This window comes from Miniopterus schreibersii (genome assembly GCF_964146895.1).
Source record: "Miniopterus schreibersii genome assembly, chromosome: X".
Classification (NCBI taxonomy): domain Eukaryota; kingdom Metazoa; phylum Chordata; class Mammalia; order Chiroptera; family Miniopteridae; genus Miniopterus; species Miniopterus schreibersii.
The window spans coordinates 22,925,143-22,947,049 of record NC_138104.1 but is presented as its reverse complement, the minus strand read 5'-3'; the positions used below and the strand labels follow the sequence as shown (position 1 = coordinate 22,947,049).

Genomic DNA, 21,907 nt, shown 5'->3' with positions numbered 1-21,907 from the left:
TTCACCATTATCCCAAACAAACTTTGTACATTAATAAGATTATTGACAGTTTCTTAAGCATGTTATGTCCTTTCACTGCCCTATTTTTATTTTAGGGAATTTATTCTCTTCTTTGCCCATGGTGTTACTTCTTTCTGGAATTTTCTTCCCTATTTTTTTTCTAGTAAACTCCAACTCATCCTTTATGTCATTAGTTAAATAGTGCCTCCTCTATCAGGTCATTCTGATATTGTAAGCCTAGTCTCTTCCTCCACCTAGTTTCTATTTCTTGAGAGCAGGGACAGTGTTATCTTTTTAAATCCCTGGCCCCATGACTAGCATAGAATTATTCTTGAGTGAAAACAAGAAGGGGGAGAAAAGAACAGAACAGAACAGAACAGAGAAGAGAAGAGAAGAGAAGAGAAGAGAAGAGAAGAGAAGAGAAGAGAAGAGAAGAGAAGAAAAGAAAAGAAAAGAAAAGAAAAGAAAAGAAAAGAAAAGAAAAGAAAAGAAAAGAAGAAAAGAAAAAAAAAAGAGAAAAGAAAAAAAGAGAAAAGAAAAGAAAGTACTCTTTAAAAAGGGCATAATGTTCGGAAAAGAAAATCCTAGCCCCTTGGGTAGTGCGATATGAAAGTTACCAGCAACAGATTGTCAAAGACCATATTGTGGATTCATTTCCTTAGATTTCAAAGACAAAGATCATACATTTCTCTTCTTACATGTGCCAGATAATACATAGTACAGTAGTAGGAGTATTGTGTGTGTTGAATAAATGTGCCGAATTGAAGTCAACTCAGGCATGTGCCCTGACCAAGAATCGAACCACGATCTCTTGGATCATAGGTCAATGCTCAACTGCTGATCCATGCTGGCAGGTCCCTTTGTTCCCTCTAAGTGCCCCTAAGAAGAGGCAAGATCTCAAAGGAGAATGGCTGCATGGTACACTTAAAAGATGCTGGATACTAGGCCACGAGGCTGCCAAAGACACTTCCTGCCAATGTCCAAGGGTGGCACAGAAGCAGCTGACATGTCTATCTACAAGGGGCCTTGAGTATTTGCATGATAAACATGTCAGTATGGACAAAATGCAAAGAGCCTGCCCTAAAAGTTCTGGGATGTGTATGATTTGCTAGTGCTTTTAGCAACGTTAACCAAGGGATGGCCTCTAAACACCATAAGTAAACCCTGGCTGGTGTGCCTCGGTTGTTGGTTGAGCTTTGTCTCATGCACTGAGAGGTTACTGGTTCAATTCACGGTCAAGGCATATGCCTGGGTTGCAGGCTTGATCTCCAGCAGGGGATGTGCAGGAGGCAGCTGGTCAATGTTTCTCTCTTCCTCTCCCTTCCTCTCTCTCTATCTCAAATCAATAAAAATATATTTAAAAATAAATAAAAAACATGAGTGAGATTGTATTTTTAGCCAGCTGGAAAAGTAGAAGGCTCAGAGCAGTTTTCATTTATTGTAGGGATATTTAAAAAATGTGATATTTTTGTACCCCAGTGGTGTGAAACAAATTTCACTGCTTCAATTCTAATTTGGTGTTGTTGGTAACTTACTTGGCCACTTTATACCTTTAATTTATACTTTTATAAAGGAAAGATAATCTTTTTCCTCCTCTAACTTACAAGGTTTTTATGAGACCAAATGAAGTAAGGTAAGAAAAATTGCTTTGAAAAGACATCAAACAAATGAATATATTTCAGTAAAATGTAGAATCAATGTGAAAACAAAATATTTTAGAGCTTTTAGTTCTATACTGAATCTAAAGGATATATTATGATAAAACTGATAGCACAAATATATTTATTATCTTAATCTGAGTTGTCTATATTGAGGTATGGTTTTAATATTCTCTCCATAAATGCATTGGTTGTTTTCCTCAGCTTTTCTTTAATTGCTCTGTGTTTAATCATTTTATTCATTTATTTATTTTAAATTTATCTTTATTGTTGAAAGTATTACTGGTGTCCCATTTTCCCCCCCAATTGACCCCCACCATGTTGCTCCCACCACCTCCCCAGGCCTTCACCCCGTTATTGACTGTGTCCATGGGTTATGCATATATGCATATAACTTCTTTGGTTAATCTCTTCCCACCCTCCACCACCCTTCCCCTTTTCCTCTGAAATATGATCGTCTGTTCCCCGTGTCAATGTCTCTGGATCTATTTAGTTCATCAGATTCTTTTGTTCATTACCTTCTTCTTAAAGAAGATCCTTCAACATTTCCTGTAGTGCTGGTCTGGTGGTGATGAACTCCTTTAGCTCTTTCTTATCTGTGAAGCTCCTTATCTGACCTTCAGTTCTAAATGATAGCTTTACTGGGTAGAGCAATCTTGGTTGTAGTTCCATGTTTTTCATCACTTTGAATATTTCTTGGCACTCCCTTCTGGCCCGCAAAGTCTCTGTTGAGAAATCAGCTGGCAGTCATATGGGTGCTCTCTTATAGGTAACTAACTGCTTTTTCTTGCTGCTTTTAAGGTTCTCTCTCTTTAACCTTTGGCATTTTAATTATGATGTGTCTTGCTGTGGGCTTCTTTGGGTTCCTCTTGTTTGGGACCCTCTGTGCTTCTTGGACTTGTAAGTCTATTTCTTTCCCCAGGTAGGGGAAGTTTTCTGTAATTGTTTTTTCAAATAGGTTTTCAATTTCTTGCTCTTTTTCTTCCCCTTCTGGTACCCCAATAATATGAGTGTTGGGCCTCTTGAAGTTGTGCCAGAGGCTCCATATACTATCTTCACATTTCTGGATTCTTTTTTCTTTTTGCTCTTCTGGTTGGGTGTTTTTTGTTTCCTCATGTTCCAAATTGCTTCTTTGATTCTCAGCGTCCTCTACTCTACTGTTGATTCCCTGTAAATTATTCTTCATTTCAGTTCTTGTAGCCTTCATTTCAAATTGGTATTTTATTATGTCATCGATTTTCTCAGTTATTCTCGTCATACACTTACTAATATAGTTGAGCATCATTATAAACAAAATCCTGAACTCTATATCTGTTAGCTTGCTTGGATCTATTTCATTTACTTCCTCTTGTAGAGATTTCTTCTGTTCTTTCCTTTATGACATGTTTCTTTGCCTCTGCATTTTGGCTGCTTCCTGATGTTTGTTTCTATGTGTTAGGTAGAGCTGCTATGTCTACTGGAATTTGTAGCATGGCTTTGTGTAGTAGGTGTCCTGTAGGGTCCACTGGCTCAGCCTCTCCAGTCACCTGAGCTGGGCCTTCTAGGTGCTCCTCTGTGTGGGCTGTGTGCACTGTCCTGTTGTAGTTGAGCCTTGGTTGCTATTGGCGTCACTAGGATAAACTGACTTCCAGGCCAGTTGGCTGTGAGGACCAGCTGCAACTACAGCCAAAGAGCTGCTGTGCTAGAGACACCCCTTTGGAGCAGGATTTACTTCAGTGGAGCTTTGGTGTTCACCAAGTACACTTCTTGAGTGTGTCACTTGTGGATTTAGTAGGGTTGTAATCCAGCGTGGTCGAGTCTGACCACCAGGTGCACTGTCTCTGGGGCCTCCCTGGAGGTGCAAAGTCAGCCTGTGCCAGTGCCTTGCCCAGGGCCACCCAGCATGAGCTACTCAGAAAACCGTAGTTGGCTGCTGCTTGTGCTGGGCTTGGTGTTGTCCAGGAGAGGCCAAGCTATGAACCAATGAAGGCTGCCACTAGTGCCAGGCCTGGGGCCACTTAGCAAGCCATATGGGGCAAGCTGCTGCTTGTTTGAGAGATTTTAGGAAAGTCCTAAGCATGAGGCTCGAGAGGCCACTTGCGTAGAAAAGTCCCTGGAAATGGCTTGGATGAGCTTGCAGGTAGGGAGGGGTGGGGCCTCGGGGAACCACTGGGGCGGGGCCAAAGGTGTGAGTCAGGTGCTGGAGATTCAAATATGGTGCCTGCCTGCCTACTCTGGGTGGGGAGGGCTTGCCAAAGGAGCAATGGTCTCTGCCAGCTCTTCTGCCTGGGAGAAAGCTGCCCCTCTAACTCTTGCCCCAATTTCAGGCAGGTTAGTTCCTCCCCAAATGTCCCTGGTTCCTTTCAAGCTGCTGCCCGACACTGGGGCTCAGAGGGAGCGCGTCTGAGTCCGTGCGCGGGCCCTTTAAGAGGAGCTTCCTGAGGCTCCCACAGCCTGCGCCACCCTCAGGCACAGTCCCGGCTGGTTTTCACAGCCTGGAGTTGTGGGACTTCTCTTCCCAGCCCTGGAGCCCTGGGCTGGGGGCCTGCTGTGGGGCTGGGACCCCTCCCTCCTCCGGGAAACCTCCACCGCCGAGATTCCCTCCCGGGTTTAAACCGTGGCACCGGGTGTGGGCCTGCGGCCGCGTCTCCCCGATCCAGCCCCGATCCGCCCGCGTCTCCGCCCCTCCTACCGGTCTTGGTGCGTCTTCAGTTCCCTGCTTGTAGAGCTTCTGTTCAGCTAAATTTCAGGAGGTTCTGAGTGATGGTGGTTCTGTGTTTTAGTTGTAATTTTGATGTGGTTGAGGGAGGTGGCGGGTTCAGCTGCTACCTACACCGCCATCTTGTTTCCTCCCCATCTTTAATCATTTTAAAAGGAATGAAGTTCAGATGTATACTGTTCTTCTCTTGGACTATAGCTTCAATAATTTCATCTTTACTGAGAGTCAGTGTTATTCTTAGGGTATAATGAACTGTATTAACTACTCCATAACATATATGCACCTGTGCCTTATGTTCTGGACCACACAGGCCGATATTGAAACATTTCTACCTACCTCATTTCCAGTTCCTTGGGCAGACCCCATACCTGGGAGTGTCTCGATTGCCAGAATCTTCAGAGCTAGATTTCCTTAGTGGAGGGAGGCCCTTATATAGTATAAGAGGCACCATTACATACTTATGGTTAAGGACAGTGACTCTAGAGGGTCATTGCATTGTACAACTCCAGGGGGCACTCTGCCTAGCTTTGAATGCACTCTACCACATAACAACTACCTGACATTGGGTAAGTCATTCAATATCAGTGAGCCTTGGTTTCCTTCTATGTTACATGAAGTTAATAATTCCTTTTTCATGGGGTTTTTGAAAAGGTTCTATAATATAATGTATTTAAAGCCTTCAGCACTGTGTCTGACACATAATGCATACTCAACAAATGGATGGTAGCTGTTATAAATACAATAGGGTCAGGGCATATGATTCTAGGATAGCAAAGGTCTGGTTTTGCTAGAAAGGTAAAGGATCACTAGTAAATATTATCTGGGAAAAAAAATATATAAAGATGTGTGCCTGATACTGATTTGACCCTTACTAGATAGAGAGCTGGAACTTTGTGCTGCTTACTTCTGTATCCCAGCATAGAATAGTGCTTGACACATAGCAGTCACTCAGTAAACATGAGTTATGTGAATGGAACTGGAGATTACCAATGGCATAGGCCCCAGAACACAATAGTAGCCAGTCCAAGAGGGTCAGTTTAGTACAGTGCCCTGAACATTGTACTCAAGAAAGAATGAGTGATGTAAGTACCTCAGACAGTTTTATACCTTCCCAGGTCATTGCCCACTTTACCTTTTTGGATAAATTACATTACCCAAATTTCTGCTTTCCTTATGTTGCCTCTGTTTCATCAACTCCACAGCCCTACCCTAACTTTAGAATCCCTGGTTTATCATGTGCACTTATGTGACAAATGCTCTTTGAGCACTTAACTACATGCCAGGCATTGTGCTAAATGCCAGGAACCCGGAGCTTGTGATTTAGTAAGGAGACTGGCAGTATACTAGTCAAAAAACAGACAAGGTGATTTCCAATAGTGATAAGTGCTGAGAGAAAAATAAGACAAAGTAACATTATAGGAGGTTACTGTAGATTGAGTGGTCAGAGAAAGTTTCTCTAAGGATGTGATACCTGAGCTAGAGGTTGAAGGTCAGTAATTGTGGAAATAGGAAAAGCTAGTTCTCTTTAAAGTGCCCAGTTTCTTCTGAAAAGCTGTGAAAAATCTCAGAAAGTGGAGGACAGTCGAACAGAGACTGGAGACTACGAGAGAGGGAAAAAAACAAGGATTGACAAATAGCCATCCTGCTCAAATCCATCTCAACCTTTTTGAACTATTTTTAGAGGTTAAATGTTAGAGGTCACTTACAGATCATCCAGATCAGTGCTTTCATATATGTGCTATATGTCCCCCTGGTGGTGTATGAGATAATTGTAGGTGATGGCAGATGAACATTCTTTATTTTGATGTGCATTTAAAAATACAACTAACATCCAACCCATGGTTTCATAATTATTACTGTTTAAGAGGAGGTTAAATTATGTAGAGCCATGGCACTTGGCTTTCTAGAGACCAATTTGGCTGGCCATGAATGGATCGTGGGTAGGGATATCGGGATGAGGCTAAGGTGAGGAAGGCTGCCTCCACCCCCAGGGAATGAGACAGAGCAGGCCTGAACACCTGTCTGTAATTTGTGTTATCCTTGGATATGGCAAAAATTGTGCAGGCCATACAAAGATGAAAAAACTGATTTGGCTCCTACCTTTGAATCCCTTCTGGAAAAAAAAAAAAATTTAGAGACTAAATATCTACTAGAATGGCAGGGCCCCTTTGTGGTTAAGAAAAAGTTCTTCAGAGTTCATGAAAACTGGATTTGAACCCTAGCTCTGCCACATAGTTGCTATATGATCTTGGGCAAGTAGTGTAAACCTCACTATGCTTTAGATTCCTCTTTGCAGAGGTGGGGATTCTAGAACCTACCTCTTAGGTTTGTTGAAAGGATGAAATGAGATAAGATACATGGGAAGTACTTTTCCCAGTGCCTGGCATATAAGTGCTCAAAATACATGATAGCTATAATTATCCAAGTTTTCTGGGGCAGTCCTGATTTCAAATATTTTGTTCCATTTTCAGACTGTTTCCCTTTTGAAATTCCAAAATGTGATCACTGTGCATTTCTCTTTAGCCTTTTAAGGAGGCTTTGTTTTTTCAGGCTTCAAGACATAAAACTGCCTCCACTCCCTACACTTAATTTGAAACCCTCAGTCCTAGTCAGAGACATCTTATTAACACCCCAAGCAGTCTTGTGCCCATGAAGAATTGGCAGGGTGAGGTGGGATGGGGGAAGAAGCATGATCTTGAACCCAGAAGTACTCAGTCAAAAAAGTTTTCAGTTTTCCACAGAAGTACACACAATGAGTGGGCAACTAGAAGCCAGGGTTGGGGAGTCTTTTCACCAGTTCTGTTTGAATGTTTTGCTTTAATAACTCAAAGGTGAAGTTCAGATTGTTGATGGCCTGACATTGCTCACCATCAGTCGTTTTTCTAAATTATCCAAACTTCTTATAATTATACATATGAAGTGTCTTGTAATGAAACAGCATTGTAATTACACAGCTGTCAACATCAATATTCAATTTGCATGGTATAGCTGCCCTCTCACATTCATTATAATCAGGTTCTACCTGTTTACATATAACAAGTAGAGGAAACCCACCAAATGGCTTTTGCTCTAGAATCTATATGCCCTCTAGGGTCAGCCAAAACTCATAGAAAATTGTCTTTTAATATTTGAATCAATATGGATTTATCTAAACTATACCCTTCTTCATCAACTCCTGAGTTCTGTATTACATTGAAAAAAATGGATTAGAGTCATCGATGCCTCCACAGCTTTGTGAGACAAAAGATTAAGCAATTCACCAGCCAGGCAAGAGCCTGGGGTGCCAATTTAAAAGGGGTGTTACGAAATCTCTGAGATTAATTATAAACGTGGTGCCGACTACCTTGGGTTTCTGCCAGTACTTCCCAAAGTAATTGGTGAGATGGAAATTAGCCCCCTCTCTTGCTCAAGAGGATGGGGCCCTTGAGTAAAAAATCAAAAGCAAAAATAAAACCAGTCCTCACTGGTGCCAGCCACTGCATTTTTGTGATGAGCATGTGCAAGTTAAAGGGTGTGCCACCAACTGTGGCATTAACAAACTCCGAGTTGCTTAAAGTAAGCAACTCTCCTCAATCAGCTGAAATTGTGAAACAAAATAGTGCATGCCACAGTGCTGTTTATAGGAATGAGGGGTTTATACTCTTATCTAAAATTTAAATCCTCTAATACAACTCCCTAAAAGTAGTCTGGTTTGAAAAGTTGCAAAAGGGAACTAAAGACAAAATGAGAACTGCAGAAGAGTAGGATATGGTTTGTTATCAAGAAAACTAAACAACAAGGGGGAAAATCTAAAATCTTTTAAATGACACTTTATAATTATATTCTTGTAAATTACTTCCATTTTATTCAGTTTTGAATTACAAAAAAGAAAATAAATGAAAGTAAGAAATCAGTAGTTTAAAATGCCAATTTAGGAATTTTGCTATAGTTGAAGGCAATAAAATGTAATGGTTAAGCTTATAGGCTAAGGTGTCAGCCTGCCTGAGCTTAAATCCTGGCTCCACCACTTACATTGCCTAAGTCACTTAATCTGTTTGGTCCTCATATATTAAACAGAGATGTGATGATGACGACGATGATGATGATGATGATCATGATGCCAAACTCCTAGGATTAAATGAGATAATGCATTTAAAGTGGTTAGCACAGTGCCTGACACATGGTAAGTGCTCAATAAATAACAGCTGTTACTGTGATAGGTGCATGCTGTGAATTCTTATTTTGAACATAATGAAAATAGTATTTTTATTAGTAGAAAATCAGTCTCCTCTTTCATTAAGTAAATGTTGAACAAATATTTTTAAAATATTGAAGAGACATGAGAACATAAAGCCTGCCTGGGCCATTCACATGTCTCATCGAGACTTGCTGAGGCGAGCAGATGTCACAGTCAAAAGACTCCTAAATTTAGAGTTGGGAAATCTGGGTTCAAGTCCCATCTCTGCCACTTAGTAGCTACTAGTATGACCATGAACAAATCAGGCAACCTCTCTGAGTTACAATTTAATCATAAGAAAATGAGGATACCAATATAATAGATCAGTAGTGAGGATTAGAGGGAAAATTGTATGTAAACACCTGGTACCTATTAAGTACTCAGGAAATGTTTATTGATCCTGAATCACAGAGATAAAAGAATTCTATGGAAATTTCAATATGTATCTGTTATTGAGGGTGATGGCTCAAGTTACTGAGCAGCACTGGCATTGCCTCAAATTAGTTTCCATCATTTCTGGTGAAAAGGTCAATATGCTGTCAAATCCACAAATCTCCAGGACCTAATTGTTTATGGCTGCTAAGGTTTTTTTAAAGCACGGTGATATAGTGTGCCTTAGATGCCATCAAAGTCCTTTCTAAATATATGTAGTAATGCCTGTCTGGCATGGCTCAGTGGTTGAGCATCCACCTGTGATCCAGGAAATCGAAGTTCGATTCTCAGTCAGGGCACATGCCCAGGTTGTGGGCTTGATCCCCAGTAGGGGGCAAGCAGGAGACAGCTGATTAATGACTCTCTCATCATTGATGTTTCTCTCTCTCTCTCTCCCTCTCCTTTCCTCTCCCTGAAATCAATAAAGACATACTTAAAAATAAAAAAGTAAAAATAAAATAAATAAATATATGTAGTACTAAAAAAGTGCTGAAATATTCCAAAGATGCTACTGTTAATACCAACTTCAAGAATAATGAGGAAATTGATGGTGGTGACTAGAGTAACCTCTTTTAGTTTTTTGTTATGCCTTGTTTTTAAATCACTGGCAAGATAATAGTCCAATTTTTTTCTCTGTTGACTACTGAACAATATTGCTTGTTCGATGCTCATAGAATCTGTTTGGTTATGGCATAACCTGCTTTAGTGTACATAAAATTAGATTTAATGCAGAAACAGAAGTAAACAACATCAAAATAATTCCAGGATACTCATAGACCTTATACAAATATTTGACAGCATTAGCTGACTTCAACTCTAATAGTTACTGAGCAAATTTGGCTGTCTCTAGAAGCTCCTACTCAAAGATTCTAATGTCAGATAGATGGTACAGTAATATGTAAAGAACCTTTACAAATCAGTAGTAAAAATACCAGTAGAAAGGCACACAAAGGATATGAGCAACTACAAATGGTTATATGATCAATAAACATATAAAAAAGTATAATCTCACTAATATTCAAAGAAATGATAAACTACGATAATATACTTTTTTCACTAATATGCTAATGATAGTGCTAAATATATTTTATTTTTAAATAATTTTTTATTTTTCAATTACAGTTGTACAATATTATATTAGTTTCAGGTCTACAACCCAATGATATAACTTACAAAGTGATCACCCTGAAAAATCTAGTACCCATCTAACACATCATAGTTATTACAATATTATTGACTATATTCCCTGTGCTGTACTTTACATCCCCATGACTATTCCATAACTACCAATTGTACTTCTTCTTTATACAGTAATCTATTGATGGCCACTTAGGTTACTTCCATATTTTGGTAATTATAAATAATGCTGCAATGAACATATGGGTGCATATGTCTTTTCATATATGGTTGCATTTAGTATTTTGGTTTTTTTGGATAAATACCCAGAATTGGAATTGCTTGGTCCTTCTGTATCTCTTGTTGTAGCCTTTGTTTTAAAGTCTATTTTGTGTGGTAAAAGTATTGCTACCCCAGATTTTTTTCTATCTGTTTCCATTTTCATAAAAAATTCATTTTTATTCCTTTACTTTCAGGCTCTGTGTGTCTGTCGATCTCTTGTGGATAGCATATGTAAGGGTCTTGATTTCTTATCCATTCAACCATCCTGTATTTTGTGATTGGAGCATTTAATCCATTTGTATTTAAAGTAATTGTTGATGGATATGTACAGAGTGGGGTAAAAGTAGGTACACAACTGCTCATGTGGAAAATGATACAGTAATTAATTAATAATACAAGAATAAACGGTGTGTTTCACGTCCTCACAACTGTCAACCTACTTTTGCCTCACCCTGTATTTATTGCCATTTGTTACTCATATTTTTGATCTTCTTGTTTTCTTCTTCTTCTTAACAAGACCCTTTAACATTTCTTGTTGTACTGGTTTTATGATGATGAATTTTAGTTTTTTCTTGTCTGGGAAGTCCTTCACCCATCCTTTGATTTTAAATGATAGCTTTGCTGGATAGAGTAATCTTGGTTCTAGAGTTCTTGCTTTTCATCACTTTGAATATTTTGTGCCAATCCCTTTTGATCTGCAACATTTCTGTTGAGAAATCGGCTGACAGTCTTATGGGAGCTCCTTTGTAGATAACAAATTGCTTTTCTGTTGCTGCTTTTAAGATTCTCTCTTTGCCTTTAACCCTTGGCATTTTAATTATGATATGTCTTGGTGTGAGCCTCTTTGGGGCTAAAGATATTTTTAAACATGTTATTAGAAAGGCTCAGGAAAATAGGCACACCTGTACATGGCTGATACAAACTTTCAATCAGCACCTGGCATATAGCATGCTCTCAATAAATATTTCTTCAATGAATTAATGATTTTGTTACTAGCATTGAAATATATCTTCAAATATTCAGGAAACTCTTAAGTAGAAAAATTAACCAAAAGTTGGAGACAGATTTTAAGGATTACTATTTATGTGAGTACCCACTTTCAAAGCACATAGAAAACTTATACACTTGACTATAACTGTTTAGATGGTGTGCCTTGGTACAATTTTCTGAATTCATAAAAACTACCACTGAATCTATATAATGTTCCAGTTTTTCCATCATTGGCTCCCAAATTTATGGGAATTTATAACGCACTTTTATTGTTAGCTTGATTTTATGCCATTTCCCTCTTTTCCTAAAAATGTCGTATGTCCTAATAATATCTTAAATTAACGTGACTTGTATTTAATTTTGTTTTGAGAAGCTTTCAAAAGCTCATTATGATCCTTAGGATAATTGAAGACACCCTAGATGGTGGCACATTTAGGGGTGGAAATCACTGCTTTGCAGCCATCCTTATGATAATTTTCAATTGCTTTCCACTAGTTCTGTAATGTACGTAATCTTCTCACAATGTGAACATGTCTTTTCTGTCAATAAGGAAAGTGTAATTTTGTTAATGATAGGTAAGCACCTTATTATCTGTATTTGGCAGGCTTAGAAGTGTTGCTGTTCTTTGGAGAAAAACAGCTGTGTTCAGATGTCATTAAAGCAGGCATTACCACTGACAAAGCTTTCTCACAAAGTATCTTACAACAGTTCTGTGTGCTGTCAGAGCTGCTTGAACCAAAAATTCCGTGGGAGTTAGGGCCCTGTACTTTCTAATTGCTAATTGCCTTGATTGCAACCTCCTGCTCAGATATTACAGTGAGTGACATTTCCGTGATTTCATCTATACACATTTCTACTCTTATAACCACATCACTTTACTGTTATGACACTTTTGAACTTTGTGAATACTTGCCCAGAATTCTGAAATCTCCATCAGTAGCACATAGACATTTTGGGGCCATTGGAAATTGACACAATATATTTTGTTTATTCTGAAAGCATTAATTTTAGTTTCTCCTTCATGGATTTATTTATATAAATGTATTTATTTTGAATACATGGCTATCATTTTTGGCATTTCTCAATTATTTGGGCTAGTTTGTCATCCAAAAGAGTAATTATTATAGTAATTTCTCAGTACAAAAAGTTAATTATTATAGTTACTTCTGTGTTTTATTCATCAGATCAACAGTTACTTTTGTATTTAGTAAGCTTCCCAAGATTTTGTTAAATTTACTGATATTTATCCACTCCAGTCTTCTTTTTCTTTTAGTTTCTCAATATTAAAAACCACCAGGAAAGACAAAAATTCAAAAGATAGTAATAATTTGAGTGACTTGTTTTTCCTTCTGACCTAGCTAAAGAAATTCTGTTCTGCATGAATATTTAGCTTTCCATTATGTCTGTATGACTGAGAATTCAACAAAACACTCACTATCCATGCAAACTATGAATTTGCCTTAAATTGCACATTTATATGTTATATTGTTAAATACAGGCTTTGAAAAAGAAGTACACTGCAATTGGAGACTCACAATGTTATCCTGAGAATGATGAAGAGTTTTCAAAATAAGCCACTGACATATCCGTCCTATGGATTACTGAACAGCCATTAAGAAGAATGTGGTAAGTCTCTATATACTCAAATGGAAAGATGTCAAAGATATGATATTGAGTAAAATTAGAAAGTCCATAATATATATAGTAAGGTATAATTTATGTAGAAATATATATGTGTATATGTGTTCTTATGTATATAATCATATGTATTGATATAAACAGATGAAGGTCTGGATGGATATACACTAAACTGTTGTTATAGTTATTGCTTGGAAGAGAATTGAAATGGGTGGGGGAATGGGTGTAAAAAGAGATTTTTACTTTTCACTACATGCTTTTGTAAAATTTAATTTTTTACAAGTATATGTTACTTTTATAATTTTACAAATAATTTTTTAGTAAACTAAAGCCTCCAATGATATTTTCTCTTAGCCCCAGGCCTGAACTATTAAATGAGCAGAAGTTCTGTGATAGGACCTCATTAGCCTTGAATTATCTAATTTGTTCCTTCTAATAACCTTGCAAGGTAGGTTCTGTTTCCTATTTGGAACACAAAAACTAAGGCTCAGAGAGATAAAGTAATTTGTCAGAAGCCACATAGCTAGTAAAATAATTTGAGCAGGGATTTCAACTTGGATCTATCTGGCTCTCAAACTTATGTCTTTGCCACTTGTTACTATTGATTAAGTGCGAGTACAAAAATTGAGTTTATTTTAGTGCCAGGAACTGTTCTAAATACTTTTACACATAACTCATTTATTTCTCACAACAGCCTGATGAGGTAGGTATTATTATTATTGTCTTCATTATTATTTTCATCATCTCCATTTTTCAAATGAAGAAACTGAGGTACGTATAGGTTACATAGTTTAAAAAACGTGTAAGTGGCCAAGCAAATATTTGAACCTAGGCAGTCTTGTGATACATGCTACTTTTTCTCTAGGCATCATGCATCAGAGAATCCTCTATGCTCTCCCCACATTCCTGTTCTCCCACCAAGAAAAAGATGAGTTGTACTGGCAAAACCCAGATTTCATCGAACCAAATAAAAGTCATGGGTCAAAGAAAGCCTGCTGTCTTATTTTTGACACATTAATTATTAAGTATCTGTACAATTCTTAGTGGGTTGTATTTCAAAACACTGCTGAAGTGAAATGGTTCCAGTTTGAAACCCAGAATAAGGTATAAATCTGTCCCTTCAGGCATTCTCCTCTGTTTGGAGAATATGAAGCAGAAGAAGTGTGTCACACCAGAAAAGAAGAAGTACAACTGGGTCTGAGATGTCTATTACTGGTGACAGTCTTCTAGTTTCAAATAAATTTCACTTTATTCCTGAACCTGATGGAGGGCATCTACAAACCCCCCACAGCTAACATCATATTCAGTGATGAAAGACTGAAGACTTCCCCCCTAAGATTAGGAACAAAACAAGGATGTCTGCCCTCACAACTTCTATTCAACATTGTACTAGAAGTTCTCACCAGGGCAATTGGGCAAGGAAAACAAATAAATGGCATCAAGGTTGGAAAGTAAGAATGACCATTAGAGCTAATAAAGGAGTTCAGCAAAGTTGTAGGACAAATATACAAAAATCAGTTGTGTTTCAGTACAATAGCAGTGACCAATGTAAAAATGAAATGAAGAAAGCAATTCCTTTAATTCCAATAGCATCAAAAAGAATAAAATGATTAGTTATAAGTTTAATCCAAGGCAGTACAAGACTAGTGCACTGAAAAATACAAAACATTGTTGAGTGAAATTAAATAAAATGGAAAGAAATCCCATCTTCATCACCCAGGAGAAAATATTGTTAAGGTAGCAATACTACCCTAACTAATAATCTATAGAATCAATACAATCCCTATGAAAATCCTAGCTGGCTTCTTTGCAGAAATTTAATGATGAGCCTAAAATTTATATGGAAATTCAAGGGACCCCAAATAGCCAAGAACAATCTTATAAAACACACAGTTGAAGGATGCACACTTCCCAATTTCAAAACTTAATACCAAGAAACAGCAAGTGTGGTACTGGCATAAGGATAGACATATACATCAATAGGATAGAATTGAGAGACCAGAAATAAACCCTTACATTTATTTTTGATTGATTTTCAACAAGGGTGTTAAGGCATTTCAGTGAAGAAGGAAGAGTGTTTTCAACAAATGGCATTTGGACATTGGATATCTACATGCAGAAGAATGAGTTCGGACCCCTACCTTACACTATATAAAAAAGTTAACTCAAAATAGGTCAAAGACCCAAATGTAAGAGCTAATGTATAAGACTCTTTAATAGAAATATAGGTGTAAATCTTCATGACCTTGAATTAAGCAATAGTTCTTAAATATGACATGAAAAGCATAAAGAACCAAAGAAAAAATTGGTAAGTTGAATGGATCAACATTAAAAACTTTTGTGAATCAAAGACATGAAAAGACAACAAAATGGAATGAGAGAAAATGTTTGCAAACCATATGTTTGATAAGGGACTTGTATCTGGAATATATAAGGAACTCTTACTACTCAATAATAAAAAGATAAATAACACAATTAAAAATGAGCAAGGTGGCCTGGCCAGGGGTGGCTCAGTGGTTGAGTATTGACCTAGGATCCAGGAGATTGCGGTTTAATTCCCGGTCAGGACATATGCCCAGGTTGCAGGCTAGATCCCCAGTTAGGGTCATGCAGGAGGCAGCTGATCAATGACTCTCTCATCATTCATCAGTGATATTTCTATCTCCCTCTCCCTCTTCCTTCCTCTCTCTGAAGTCAATAAAAACATATTTTAAAAAAATGAGCAAGGCAAAAGATATGAATGTACATTTGTATAAATAAGATATACGTATGGCCAATAAGAACATAATAGGATGCTCAACATAATTAGTTATTAGGGAAATACAAATCAAAACCACAATGACATAGCACTTCACACTGTAATGGCTATAATAAAAAAAGACATAAGTATTGGCAAGGATGTGGAGAAACTGAAACATTCATACGCTGCTGGTGGGATGTAAAATGGTGCAGCTGCTGTTAAGGTAGTAGGAAAATAGTCTGGCATTTCCTCAAAAAGTTAAACATAGAATTATCATATGACTCAGCAATTCCACTCCTAGGTATGTACCCAAGAGAAATGAAAACATTTTTTCACATAAAATCTTGTATGTGAATGTTTATAACCACATTATTCATAGTAGCTAAAAAGTGGAAACAACCCCAATGTCCATCAACTGATAAATAAAAAATTTTAAATTTAAAAAAAAATGTGCTATATTCATACAATTGAATATTATTCAGCCAGGAAAATGAATGAAGTATGGATACATGCTACAACATTCATGAAACTTGAAAACATTACGCTAAATGAGAGAAATCAGTCACAAAGGACCACTGGTCCCATGAGTCTTTTCATAAGAAATGTCCAAGATAGGCAAATCCATTAAGGCAGAAAGTGAATTGGTGGTAGGGGGCTGGGGAGGAGGGTTTGTGAGTTAATGGGGAGTGACTATTAATAGTTATAGAATTTCCTTTTGGGGTAATGATAATCTAAAATTAATTATTGTGATGGCTGCACAACTCTGAATGTACTAAAAACTATTTTATTGTATATTTTAAATGGGAGAATTATATCTCAATAAAGTTCTTATTAAAAATTCACCTTGAGTTACTTGTCCAGCTGCCAAGTGTGATTAGAAGCAGTGACAAAAATCAGTAAACTGCTCCACTAGACCTTTGGATATCTGTCACATAAGTCAATTCACCCCACAAATATTTATGCAGCACTGTGTTAGGTACTGGAAATCCAATACAGAAGATGATGGGAAAGAAACTGCCACCATGAAGCTGACATTCTTGTAGAAATGATAACAAAATCTCATAACATTCATTAAACACCTACCATGTTCCACACAGTGTTTTAAAAATGTTACACGTATTTTCTTATTTAATCTTCCCATCAACACTAAGACATAGGTGCTATTATTATTCTTATTTTGCAGACAAGCAAATTGAACCTCAGAGAATGAAATAACTTGCCTAAGGCCATATAGTTAGCAAGAGATTGGAAGAAAATCAGAATAAGTTTTGCCTGCTTTTTCAGTCCATACTCCTAACTACATTATTAATTTTTCATCCTTGTATTAGAATATTGAAACCAATAGCTCCATGAATTTAGTATTTCTTCCTGAAGTATTATTTTGCAAAAGTCTTTCTTTCTTTGACTGTAATTCATTAGTAAGAGTTTTGCTGCTAGAAAAATGAGAACTGACCATTTATATATTAGTATAGATCTGTCAGTATAAATCACATGTATCTATATGAAATATGATATTTTATTTATTTTTAAAAGATTTAAATGAAAATTTATGTTTAAATTTTCAGATATTATATGAGAAAAATCTAAGATTTTGGTGGCCCTCCAAAGTAATGTAGATTCATTTAACATATATTTATTTTTATATAAATTATATGTTTATATACAATATGTATATATACATACATTATATATTATATATTCATTTATATAAATATATATTTACATATTAATATTTAAAATAATATATAAATGTATTATATATGTAAAGAGTTGGTGTAAAATATATAAGATGGTGAACCTAAAACTACTCTAAAATACAAAGTCCATTAAAAAATCGACAATATTTCAAACTAAAAATCATAACTTACTAAGTTGATATATATAAATCAGGGAATAAAAAGTAATAACTTCATAAATTATTTCTTATGCTTTCTTTTTATTTTACATTTTTCTTTTATTTGGTTAAAGCCGTTTGAGAGACTGATTCCTTGATTTGAAATGCAAGCACGCTCATTAATGATCATAATCAAGGCCAAACAGTTTTGCCAGCAAACAATTAGATTTGGGAACAGATGTATAAACAAAAACTAATTGAATTATTTGGTAATATTTTTTCTTGCTTTAGACATTAATAATATTTGATCTTTAGGCATGACACATATTTAATCCAGTCATGAAATATAGTTGCATTTTGGAAGCATGGGACAAATCTTGTAATCTCGCTGAGCACAATTCTCCAATTGGTGTGTCAAGGATGATGCTTGTATAAGAGGTAAGTCCTCTGTGATTAATGCATGGAGGAGAAAACACTAAGCTTTCTCCTGGTGGGTACAGAGTGTGTTTTTACACACCCTCTTTGTGTGGGAGGAAGAATGGTTATACCTACCCGCCTTGGATTTTTTTCTCACAGGGAGGCCCTGACCTCTTCCCCAAAACTCACTTTCCACTCCCTCTCTCAGAGCAGAGGTGCTTACCAGACTGACTCACTTGGATAACTTATTTTTTAATCCTCACCCAAGGATATGTTTTACTGATTTTTAGAGAGGGGAAGGGAAAGACAGAGAGAGAGAAACATTGATGTATGAGAGAAACATTGATTGGTTGCCTCCCGTACTCACCCCAACCAGGGATCAAGCCCACAACCTAGCTATGTGCCCGGACCAGGAATCAACCAGCAGACTTTTGGTGCATGGGACAATGCTCTAACCAACTGAGCCACACTGTCCAGGGCCACTTGGGTAACTTTTGCAAAGCATACTTGCCTGGCCACTTGTCTCCCCACCGGAGATTTGTTTCAATAGGAGAATTCTTTCTAGGATAGATCAAAGTATTAGCATTTAAAAAATATTATTTTCCATTTTATAAGAATAATATATTTAATGAAATTAAAAATTGGTGATTTTGATGTCCACCGTAGGCTGAGAGCACCTCACTGTCTTTGAGGCATTCACAGACATGTTGAAATCTATGGCATAATTAGAGTTTCTGTTTCTTTCTCCATAATTCCTTTGAACTGGACATAAACCTCAAATGAAGTATAAAATACAGAGACAGTGTTCTCAATTTGGCACCAAGAGTACTTTTTGCACTGTCTTAGTTTGGAAGGGGCAAATTGGGATGACAGAGCAATAATGGGTGGGAGGTATAGTGTTACTAAATTACATTCTAGAGCTGGAAAATTGGAGACCCATAATTTTAGGAATTAGTATAAGAGTTAATACTTTTTGAATGCTTACTATGTGCCAGGCCCTGTGCTGAATGCTTCATGTTCATTTTCTCATTTGATCCTGACAGCCACCTATGAGGACAGATTAGCAAACTGAGGCTCAGTGAGGTTGATTTGTCCAAGGTGATCCTGTTGGTTATTTGCAGAGCCCTGATTCAAACTCACGTTATCTTGTTGCAAAGCCATTATTCTTAAAGGCTCTTTGGACTCTATTTGCTTTTGGGAGCTCATGGAATCTACTCCAGTCTGTCCTCACAATAATTTCTACTGGGCTTTGAAAAAGGCTGAAGAATGGGGAAGATACTTTGTAGGCTGGAAACCTAGCTAAAGTGGCCAGGTCCTATAAACACTGAAACACACGAGGCTTAGAAGACTGAGTGCTGGAACCTAGAAAGCAAATATGGCCAATGGGAAGGAACTCTAAGCTTCTCTGGGCCCTGCTTTCAGGTCCAATGAGGAAGTCCCAGCCATAGGTGTTGAAGTAGTTCTTGGAAAGGAGAAGCAAGGCTATTGCTTTATCTAACATACCCTTCTACTGTGTTCTATATGCATGGCATTGGTTAATACTCCTCTAAGCACTTTACAAATATTAACTCATTTGAGTCTCACCACAAGTCCCTGGAAATAGGTACTATTATTATTCCCATATGATAAATAAGTAAACTGAAGGTCAGAGATGTTAAGTAACTTATCCAAGGTAATACAGCTGGTAAGTGCTAAAACCAGGCTTTGAACCTAGGCAGTCTGTATCTAATGACTATGTTATATTGCCTGTCAACAGAGAACTTTTATTTTTCTGTCTCTTATACTTGCTGTTCATTTTCAACCACTCCTGGGCAAGTCTACATTGCCTGCAAATTTCCCCTACTATTATTGTCTTTTCCTCCACCCACAACTTTCTGCAGTGTGCTTCACTAGCTCCTTCTTCATCCTTCACAATTCCTTCTTTGGCATTACTCATGAACAACATGCATTTTTCACCTGCCAAATATTTTTTCCATAAATTACCCCATCTCAACTTGGAAGTGAGGATGGAAAGTATTGTTCCTATTTTGTGAATGAAGGAACTAAGGCAAGCAACTTGCCTAATGTCTCATACAACCATCTAGTGGCAAAGTAGACTAGAAGCCAGGTTCTCTGACTTAATTCAATTGTCTTCTCCATTATGCCATCGGATGGGTTTTATAAATCCATTCATTAATTCATTTATCTATTTGTCCATTCATTCATATTATAAAAATCTATTAAGTGCCTAGTATATGCTAAGGCAGTGTGTGGGAAGGAAGGTAGGTATGGAAATCCTTGCTCTTAAGGAGCTGAAAACACAACTGAGATAAGGTATCAATACAAAAAGTTGAATAACCCAGAGTTATAAATACTAAGTGTCAAAGGAGGGGTCTAGTTAGGTCATACAGGAATTTTGAGGCTGAGTATGCAGCATCAAATACAGCTTTATCAAGAAGATAGGTGTTGAACTGGGCATGGAAGGGCACTTAGAACTTAGAGAAGAGGATGGAGCAGCACTTCCCAGGCTTGGGGAACTGTGTGTAGTAAGTCAGTGCTTCCCAACTCTTATCAAATCATGGTACACAGAGAAAAGCATAGTATTTGTAAAGCACATTGGGGTGAACAGAAACAGCAGCTTTAGCCCAGAGGCAAATGACATAGGAGTTTCAACTGTACTGTCTCTGGCTCAGGGTTCATAGCCTTAGACACTTGTAATACCCTTAGGAAGGTCTGCAGCAAGGCACTGGAGTACACTGTGGTGATAGTAGGCCTAAACACCATTGATGAGATCACAGTGCGGAAACTGAGTAAATTTCCCAAAGAACCAAGGTAGCTATCACTAGAGAGAAAAGTTATGGCCAAAGGATGAAACATCTTTTAATTTTATTCTGTGAACCTACAAAATAGGTAGGCAAAGTCCACATTATATTGTTTTATAAATATCCCACTGACATCAGTATGAAGAATAGATTGGAAGGAAGGAAAAGTTAGGAGGCTCTTACAAGTCTCCATGTAAGAGATGATGGCATCTTGGACTATATGGGCAAAACTGAGTTATATTTTGGAGGTATACATGAACAAGGTTGGGTAATGGATTGCACGTAGAATGTCGGAGAGATGGAGGAGACAAGGATGATTTTCATGTTTCACACTTGAACAAATAGGTATGAATGGCAGTGCCATTATTTAAGATGGGGAGCCCAGGAGATGTAGAGAGAATTTTTGAAGGGGAGGGACCACTGAGATGATGAGTTTCCAATTGACATTTAGAAGCAAGGAAACCAGTTAGGAGGCTATTGCAAAAGGCCATGTGAGACAGAATGAGACCTTGGACTAGGATGGTAGCAAGGGGACTGGAAATAAAATGATACATTATAAAGGAAGAATTGATAGGCTCTTGTCATGACCTGAATCTGAAGTTGAGAGGTAGAGGAAGGTTTGAAAACTTAGATTTCTTCTGTTCTCTAAGATGATGCTCCCATTCTCATGGCTTCAAATACTATCTATATGCTGATGACTCTCAAATGTGTATCTCCAGCCTGGGCCTCTCCATACTTTTATATCTAACTGCCAGCTTGACATATCAACTTGGATGCCTAATAGGCATCTTAGTATTTTAATTTATTTATATATTTAAAAATTGCCAATTACAGTTTACATTCAGTATTACTTGATACTACTTTCGGGTATAGAGCATAGTGCTTAGACAATCATATACTTTACAAAGTATTCCCCTTGCTTCGTAAATTCCAGTACCTACCTGGCACCATACGTAGTTATTGCAATATTATGGACTATATTCCCTGTGCTGTACTTTACATCCCCATGACTGTTCCATAACTACCAATCTGTACTTCTCAATCCCTTCACCTTTTTCACCCAGTTCTCCACTCCCTCCTCTAGT

At 37.4% G+C, this 21,907-nt stretch overlaps 1 protein-coding gene across 1 annotated transcript in view; it reads left to right on the top strand.

Moving 5' to 3' along the window:
* RTL9 (retrotransposon Gag like 9) overlaps positions 1-21,907 on the top strand; it is a 130,581-nt gene that overhangs the window by 10,477 nt on the left and 98,197 nt on the right. The window contains exon 2 of the mRNA XM_081125955.1: positions 12,891-13,018. The gene's annotated coding sequence lies outside the window, so the exon portion shown is untranslated. The remainder of the gene's footprint in view (positions 1-12,890; positions 13,019-21,907) is intronic.